The 9,553-nt window shown below is 37.8% G+C and overlaps 1 pseudogene; it reads left to right on the forward strand.

Moving 5' to 3' along the window:
* The first annotated feature begins 3,902 nt into the window (after positions 1 to 3,902).
* LOC101719332 (60S ribosome subunit biogenesis protein NIP7 homolog pseudogene) lies at positions 3,903 to 4,419 on the forward strand (annotated as a pseudogene).
* Positions 4,420 to 9,553: the final 5,134 nt, after the last annotated feature.

Raw genomic sequence — 9,553 nt, forward strand, 5'->3', positions numbered from 1 at the left:
ACTTATGGACACTCTTTCATGAGAAGCAGTAAGGGCAGTAGGAGAATCTGCCTTCAATCCAGTTTAACCTTCTGGAGCCATGACTGTTTCTAGACATGGTGGCTTTACACCCAAGTCAAACCTCCAACCTGGGCCGGGGGTTTGGCTCAGTGGTCAGTGGTTCCACAGCCTGCCTTGTAAGCACAAGGTCCTGTGTTTGATCCCGGGTAAAAAAACAAAACAAAAAGCTCCAACTTCACTTCTACCCTGACAGTATAAACTACATGGGCAAGGAAGACCCTTGCCTCATCAATCTTCCCTCACCTGAGTGTTTGTGTTTTCTGAGGGTTGGTTAGTTCCTTATAGAAAAAAAAACCTTTCAAATTAGAATATACAAGGCAAAATAATAAGAAAACAAAAATGCACTTAGGGAAAAGGAGAATTTGAGCTTTAAGTGATTCAGTGATTAAAGGGGAAAAATATGAATTGAGAGATATTTTTTGGAATTTCCAAATCTTTGGTAAAAATCTTAAGACTCTTTTCTGGGTTTTTTGCCACTGTGTATGTGAAGGATGTGAGTGGCTGGGTGGGTAGTTAAGAGAAGATGGATGTAACCAACACTGGGATTTTTATCCAGGTGGAGGAGTACTGATCTCACCAAAAAGATGCAGCCAGGTGTGATGGCACGTGCCTGTAATTCCAGCACTGGGGAGGCTGAGTCAGGAGGATCACTGTGCATTCAAGGCCAGAGCTATAGAGCCAGATCCTGTCTAAAAACAACAACAACAACAAAACCCACCAAAAAGTTGCAAAACCAAACCAGGCTAAGCATGGATTTAAAATAAATTTATTGCCTGTAATCCAGCTACTCACAAGGCAGAGGCAGGAGGCTCTCAAGAGACCTGATCCTGGACTGGCAATATAGTCCATTGGCAGCACACTTGTCTGGTATGTGGGAGGCTCTGGGTTCAGTCCCTAGTGCTTCAAAAAGTAAATAAACATCTTTAGAAATGATTATAATCCTCACATGGAAAGACAGTGATTACTCTCCAGTCATTTAAAAATCTAAGAATAATGCAATTAGAGTTGTTTGGAAAGATCATGCCTCACACAAAGTAATAGATTAAAAATGTATTACAGGTTACAAACCCAGCCATTGTAGTTATTTTTGTTTGCCAGCTCTGATCACTGAAACCCAGGAGATGCACGGCAGCCCCGGTGGTGCACACAGGTGTCCCTGAGAAGCCGTGGCTGCTGAGTGAGCCCGTGGCCTGCTCTCCTGCTCCTCTGGCACAGCGACCATGGACTGCTCTACTGGGAGGGGACACTGCACGCCTCCTTGTCAAAGAAAAGGCAGTTACTGTCTGCGGGAAATATGACAGGGTGTCCATGGCTTCGTTTTGGGGTCAAATGAAATAGCTTCTGACACAGAGAACTTTAAAGTTTTTCACATATGAACATTGTATTTTTTGTTTTATTTTACCTGCACCATAGGAGCATGTACTATAGAAAAATCCTAGCACCTAGCATAGTGCTTTATATTCTTTCTAACAAATGTAACTATAATAGACAGGTTTTTTAAACATTAATAAATTTTTTGCTACTACTTTGTGTAAGGTTTGGTATTTCTACACAATCTATTGAAAAGAAGATCTCGTGTTCAAATGCAGCTGAGAATTGCTTTGGTAAATACAGGTAAGCAGAACCCATTTATTATAGGAGGGTTCCACTGTGACTCTCAAAAAGGACACAGTGAGAGTCTGCCTTTCCCCAACATATTTGGCCCCCAAACTCTATTTTTGTCTTCATTTTTGCTGTTGTTGTTATTTCTTTTTTATTTTACTCAGGTCTTGTCAAAGGACTAGGAATCCAAAGAGCAGTACTTCTTACGCCCCCTTCTGTACCAGGCACTGTCCTACCTATTGGGTGTGTACTGTATATGGCTATGGAGGGACAAAATCCTCTACCCGCAATGAGCTCAGATATACTGATAGGCAACAAAAAGGTCGACAGATAGGAAAATCTACCAAGTGTGGTGAAAATAACTTAAAAGCCCAAGGTGGCTCACTTCAGTGGAAGACTGATTGTGAAGCAGGAACCTCATGGAGACTAGGAGAAACCTCTCAAGGAGGAAGGAATGGTAAACACAAAGGGCTTGATGTGGAAACCCATAGTCATGTTTGTAGAGGTGAAACGGACAAGGAAGGCTGGAGAAGTCAAACGGAATGGGAAGGAAGGGCAATAAGGAGCTCCTGAGTCGAACACAGTGGTTGGCCACAGGAGCCCTATGTTTGGGATTGGTCTTTACTTTTCTAGTTCTTGTTTTGAAGGACTTTCTTTTTTTGTAATTTAAAAATTGTTTGCAGTGCTGGAGATCAAAGCCAGTGTCTCAGGCATGCTAGGCAAATGCTCTGCTACTGAGCTATATTCCCAGCCCTCTATTTTGAAGTACTTTCAAAGTTGCAGAGATGTACAGTATACAGAGAATTCCTATATGCCCTCCGTCCACCTTCTGTCATTGTCCCCCAGGTTTTCCTAGAAACTCACACTGAAACCATTTCAACTATGGAATTGATATTGATAAAAGGCTATCATCTGGGACAGTGATGGTGAACCTTTTAGAACTTTCAATGACAGCCTCTTTTCAAGAACAGCCTCTTGCAGCACATATGCCACAGGTTAGCCACCACTGATCTAAAATATCTCATTTAATTTCTATAATTATCCTAACAATGTCATTTATCATAAGTTTTTTTTTTTGTACCGCGGATTGAACTCAGGACCTTGCACTTTTGAGGCAAGCGGCAGAACCACTGAGCTAAATCCCTGGCCCTATTGTAAGATTTTTAATCCCCTTTTGATTCAGGATTACTCTAGGTTCATTTAAGTGTCATTATCTCTTCAATCTTCAATCTGGAAAAGTTCTAGGATCTTTCCTTGTCATCTAAGATCTAGACATTTTTAAAAGACAGGCTAATTGTTTTTGTAGAATGTTCTTCAGCTCAGGTTTCTCTGACGTTTCTTCATGATTACATTTTTTTCTTCATGATTATATTTGAATTACACCTTTTCAGTAGGAGTTTGTCAGAAGTTCTGCTGTATTCTTCTCAGTTTCACATATCAGAAGGCATATGAGGTTGATTTGTGCCATTCCCAGTGATGTTAACTTTAATGAACATCAGATTTGGTGTCAGATTTCCCAACTGTGAAGTTATGATTTTTAGCTCTGAAATGAATTATTTTGTGGCAGAAAAACTTCGACATTATGTAAATATTTTATTCCTCAATGAACTTTCACCGACTGGTTTTAGAATACACTGATGCTTTGTGTCTGAATCAGTTATCATCATGATGCTTGCCAAGTAGTGACATTTATTATTTGCATTCTAATGTAATAAAGATTTTCCATCTGCTCATATTTATTCAACCACTTATATCTATGAAGACCTGTGGATTTCTATTATATTCAATGGGTTATAATTTATTACTTCATTATTTCTTATCTGTGATTTTGGCCAATGGGAGCCCCTTCATGGTGCCTGGTTGACATGTTCTCATCATTTTTAAAGGCCCTTCCTTACTTTGTGGCTCAAGAAAATGTTCCAGGCCCCTCTTGTGTTCTTCTCACTCCAGTCCTAGAATCAGCCACTTCTCCTGGGAGCCCAGGTTCCTTTTAGTGATGAATTGTATTTGAAACCAAGATCTGGCCACTACACATGGTCACAGCTACAGGGGTGTTATTGCTTGAAGACCTTCTCATTAGACTACAGTCGGAAATATCTGTGCACACACAGTATATGTACATAACCTACACATATAACACACACTCATACAGAAATATATCTACATCAGTCTCTATATCTTGTTAGATTTACACTTTACAATATCACAACCTGTATCCAATGTTCTGACACAGTGGGAAAATGCAACCTTTAACTGAAGAGGAGACCGTGTGATGTCCGAGAAGATCGCAAAATACTGCCAACGGAGAGGCTCTACGACACCTCCTGTTATAGGCTGCACAATGACCAAATGCACTGCGTGAGTGGCACGACAGTGAAGCTGGCCACCAGCATCTCCAGGGAAAGCTGGTATTGCCAGGGACCCACTTGGGAAAATTCACTGAGACCCACATTCAGGCTGCACATTATGGCCCTGAATTACCTGGCACCATAGGCCAAATATAAAGTGTGGATAAACCCTGGAGCCAAGCAGTCCTTCCTGTATGGAAACCAATGTGCTGAAATCCAGGCTGGGACGAATCTCTGAAAATACTGCTCAGTACCAGCAAATAGTGGTGTACTCCATGGCAGACATCCCTTTGGGTTTCAGGGTGGCACAAAGTCTACTCAAGACTGCAGGAAAGTAGACTCCATGGCGATTGTGGCAATACTATGCAAACACTGGGCAATACTATGGTATGAAAAGACATTGACTTAAAGTGAAGTCGCTTCAAGGACTTAAGAGCCATGTGGAAGAGCCTAAATTTGTTTCCTGTGCCTGTGAAGATGCCTCCCTCATGTTGAATTTTGTCAATACTGTGACCTCTTAGTTCAATATCCTATCACTAACAAATGCTGGCTGCTTTCCTACTATGCAAAAATGCCTCAGAAGTGGAGTTTCAGATCTTTGTATTTGTGACTAAATAGAATACTCTTAGTCTATATTTGATTCATTTTTATATTTGAACCAGAAGACTTCTTGTTCTGGATGATAGGTTCCAAATCACTGGGACTGAAGAGAAGGATAGCTGATCACTGTTATCTGTGATAACATTTTGTTTTCCAGACTCATGATATGAATGCAATGGATTTTTTATGAACATCATGAAAAATATTGGAATATAAGAACAGTAGGTCACATCTCAGATTTTACAAGTGAAATTTGGCTAAATTAGTAAGTGAAATTTATTCAGCTATTTTTCTACACAATAAGGGCTGTATGTGTGGAAGAAAAACTTACATTCAAACCTCAGTTCTTCCACCTCCCAGCTATATGGCCTTGGATGAGTCATTCAACTTAAAGAGCTTTTTTTGTTTGTTTCTATTAAAGAAAAAAAAAAGCTACCTTTAATCATTAGCCTAGCAATGGTTTTTAGACTCATAAATCATAAATGTAAAGCATCAATACAATGCCTGGCAAATGGTACGTGTTGGGAATTTTTTGTATTACATATTTCTATTACTATCCATAGGATCTTAGTGTAATATGGTTATATTGTCTTGTTTTTTACATGGTGCTTTTTATAGTCTTTGTCTTGGATGGGATGATCTGAAATGTTCTTTTCATTGCTTTGATTTTATAAAACATGACTTCTCTTATGAACCCATACTTTACATGACTAGACTGAACCAAAAGCACTAGAGACCCTGAAATTATAATTCATCTTCATCCTTCCCCATACTTTCTAAAATTATTTCTAGAATTAATAAAACATTTTAAAAGATTAAAAAAACATCATGACTTTATCCCAATGTCCTGAATTCCAATCAAAAGCTCAGTATTCATTTTGGCTTTCCCCTCCCATATTTATACCTTATGTACATATTTTCTCATTCTTCTTTTAGGAACACTTCTCATGTAGGGCTGGGGATGTAGCTTAGTGGTAGAGCATTTGCCTTGCATTCAGGAGTCCTTGGGTTCAATCCCCAGTGTATGGAGGAGTGGGGGATAGATAAGGTGCATGCATTAAATAGATCAACAGACATAACTAGGGTTGGGTTTGGCCAGGTTTAACAGATGGAATGAGACAGACGCAGTTGAGGGTATAAGTAAGGGATCGTTTGCACTGATGTATTGTGGGATCCAAAATGTAGAGCACTGATGACATGAATGCAAAAGATCAGTATTTATACATTGAGTGTCACATGTAAGAGAAACCATACAATATTTATGCTTGTGTATGATTTACTTCATTTAACATTATGGTCTCAAGATGCATCAATTTTCTTGCAAATGACTCAAGTTTATCCTTCTTTGTGGCAGAGTACTACTCCATTGTGTATAAACTGCACATTTTCTTTATCCATTCATCTCCTGATGGACATACAGGATGCTTCTAAGATTTAGCTACTATGAATTGTGCTGCTATAAACATGGTTATGCATACAGCACTGTGGTATGATCTTTAACTCTTTTGGGAAGACACCTAGAAGGGGAATAGCTGGATCAAATTAAATTTCTTTTATTTTTCTAAAAATCTCCATACTGATATTCATAGTATTTAGGGTTGGTTTTTCACAGATAGCCTTAATCAGGTTGAGATAAAGACCTTCTATTCAATTTTCTATAGAGTTTTTATGATGAATGAGTGTTGGATTTTGTCGAATGCTTTTCTGCATCTATTAAAATGATCATATGGGGCTGGGGATTTAGCTCAGTGATTTCACCGCCTGCTGCACAAGCGCAAGGACCCAAGTTTGATCCCTGGTACCAAAAAAAAACAAGTGAGGTTAAGGGGCTGGGGATTTAGCTCAGTGGTTCTGGTGCCTGCTGTGCAAGTGCAAGGTCCCGAGTTCGATCCCCAGTACCAAAAAAAAAAAAAGAAACTGCAAAATGGTCATATGGTTTTTGTCCTTGGCTCTGTTAATATAGTGTATTACATTTATTGATTTGTGTATGTTAAACCATCCTTGCAACCCTGGGATAAAGCCGAATTGCTCAGGGTGTATGTTCTTCTTGATGAGCTTCTGTATTCTGTTTTCCAGAGCCTTATTGAGGGTTTTTGCATCTGCATTCATTAAGGAGATTGGCCCGTAGTTCTCTTTTTTGGTTGGATCTTCCTCTGCTTTTGGAATCAAAGTAACACTTGCTTCCAGGAATGAATTTGGAAGCCTTGCTTCCCTTTCAATTTCCTTGATGAGTTTAAAGAGTAATGGAGATAGTTCTTCTTTAAATGTCTTGTAGAATTCAGCAGTGAAGCCATCAGGACCTGGGCATTTTTTTGTTGGTAAATTCTTAATTACATTTTCAATTTCACTCATTGTAATTGGGGTGTTTAGAATTTCTATATCTTCTTCATTTAACTTTGGCAATTTGTTTGTATCTAGGAATCTGTCCATTTCTTCTGTGTTTTCCATTTTATTAGAGTACAGATTCTCAAAGTAGATGATCCTCTGGATTTCTTCTGGGCCTTTTGTGACTTCACCTTTTTCATTCTTAATTGTGTGCATTTGAGCCTTTTCTTTCCATTTTTTAATAAGGCTGGCTAAAGGTTTATTGATTTTATTCTTTCAAAAAATCACTCTTTGATTCATTGATTTTTTTGTATCATTCTCTTAGTCTCCATTGCACTGATTTCTGCTCTGATCTTTATAATTTCCTCTGTTGTATGAGCTTTGGGTTTGTTATGCTCTTCTTTTTCTAGGAGCTTGAGGTTCTACATTAGCTTGTTTATTTGAGTTCTCTTTGTTTTCCTAATATGAGTATTCACTGCTATGAATTTCCCTCATACAACTGCTTTCATTGTGTCCCATAGATTCCTGCATGTTGTACTGGCATTATCGTTCACTTTTAGAAACTGTCCAATTTCTTTAATTTCCTCTGTGACTCATTAGTTGTTCAGGAGGGTGTTATTCAATTTCCAGGTGTTTGTGGGCATTTTGTGGTTTCTTATGTAATTGATCTCCAATTTTATTGCACTATGGTCTAATAATATACAGGAGGTAACTTCAATTCTTTTACATTTACTTAAACATGTCCTATGAGCTAGCATGTGGTCTATTTTGGAGAATGACCCATGTGTAGCTGAAAAGAATGTATATTCTGATTTTGTGGGGGTGGAACACTATATAAACATCTATTAAGTCCATTTGTTCAACGTCTTAGTTCAGTTCTACAATTTCATTGTTGATTTTTTGTCTAGATGATCTGTCTATTTGTGATAGTGGGGTATTGAGTTCCCTCATTAGAACTGTATTAGTGCTTTCTTGGTTTTTCATGTCCATTAATATTTGTTTTGTATAGTTGGGGGCATTCATTTTTGGTGCATATATATTTATGATTGTCATCTCTTCCTCTTGGATCATTCCCTTCACAAGGATGTGGTGACTATCTGTGTCTCTCTTAATTAGTTTTGGTTTGAAATCTACTTTGTCTGCAAATAAGATTGCTACCCCTGCTTTTTTCTGGGTTCCTGTCATTTGGAGTACTGTATTCCATCCTTTTACTTTCAGTCTATGAAGTTCTTTTTGAGTTAGATGTGTTTCTTGTAGGCAGTTATTGTTGGATTTTGCTTCTTAATCCATTCTGCCAGTCCATTTCTTTTGATTGGTGAATTGAGGTCATTAACATTGATGGCTATAATTTCTAGATATTGACTTATCCTTGTCATGATGTTTTACTGTTTTGGGCTCTTTCATTTTTTATTTTTCCCTCTTTCCCTTTCATTTCTTGCCTTACCTAGTGGCTTCCCTTCGTTGGGCCTCATGGAGTTGTGACCTTCATTGTCTTTTTCTACAATATTGTTTAGAATTGTTTGGAGTGCTGGTTTGGTGTTCATGAAATTTCTCAGGTGTTCTTTGTTGTGGAAGGATCTAATTTCCTCATTGATTTTGAAAGATAATTTTGCAGGATACAATAGTCTAGGTTGGAAGTTATTTTCTTCTAGGGCTTGAAATACTTCACTCCAGGCTCTCCTTGACTTGAGGGCTTGTGTTGAGAAATCTGCTATGATTCTGATGGGCTTTCCTTTGTATGTGATTTGTTTCTTTTTTCTAACTGCCTGTAGGATTTTGTTCTCCTGTTGGGTTTCTGGGATCTTGATTATTATATCTCTAGGTGTAGATTTTTTTTGCTTGTGGCTAGTTGGAGTTCTAAATGCCTCAATTATCTGTATATCCAATTCTCTACCTCTGTGTGGGAAGTTTTCTACTATTACTTCTGTGAACTGTTTTTTTAAATGTCAATTGTACTTTCTCCTGCTTTTTTGTGGACTCTTATCAGTCTTTTTTTTATCATTATATTTATTGGTACATTTTAGGTATAAAATACAGTTCCATTCATCATTGGGATCTTGTATCTTTACATGATGTATCTTGGTGCTTATTTTTTCCCCATTCCCCTGCCCTCCCTTCCCTATTTGCAAAGACTCTGTTTCCATTTTTTTCCTTTTCTCATATTTTTTCTTTTTGCTTCTTTTCTTTTCTCTACCCCTCCCACTTCCCCTACTCCTTTAGACCTTTTCTTCCTATTACACAATATCAATTCTACATTTTTAAAATTACAATATCAAGATCTAGGAGACATTACCACAGATTTTACTGAATTTAAAAGGATATAGAAAGCATATTACAAAAGTCTTTTTTTGACAACTTCTAAGAAGTACCTTGGGAGACAAATTAATGAAACTGACTCTGGAGGAAATATAAAACTTGAATACCACCTATTAAAGAAAGTATATTCCTAGCTTGAAAACTTACAACAGAATCATATACATTTTAACTGATAAATTATATCCAACATTTAATGCAGAAAAAGAAGGAACACTTCTCCCCTCATTTTAGGAAATCAACATTGTGCTAATACTAAAACTGGATAAAGATAGTCGAAGAAAAAAGTATGAACATAGATAAAA

The sequence above is a fragment of the Heterocephalus glaber genome, unplaced genomic scaffold (genome assembly GCF_053883595.1).
Source record: "Heterocephalus glaber isolate CG9 unplaced genomic scaffold, H.glaber_assembly_v1.0 deba00001733, whole genome shotgun sequence".
NCBI classification, from domain to species: Eukaryota; Metazoa; Chordata; class Mammalia; order Rodentia; family Bathyergidae; genus Heterocephalus; species Heterocephalus glaber.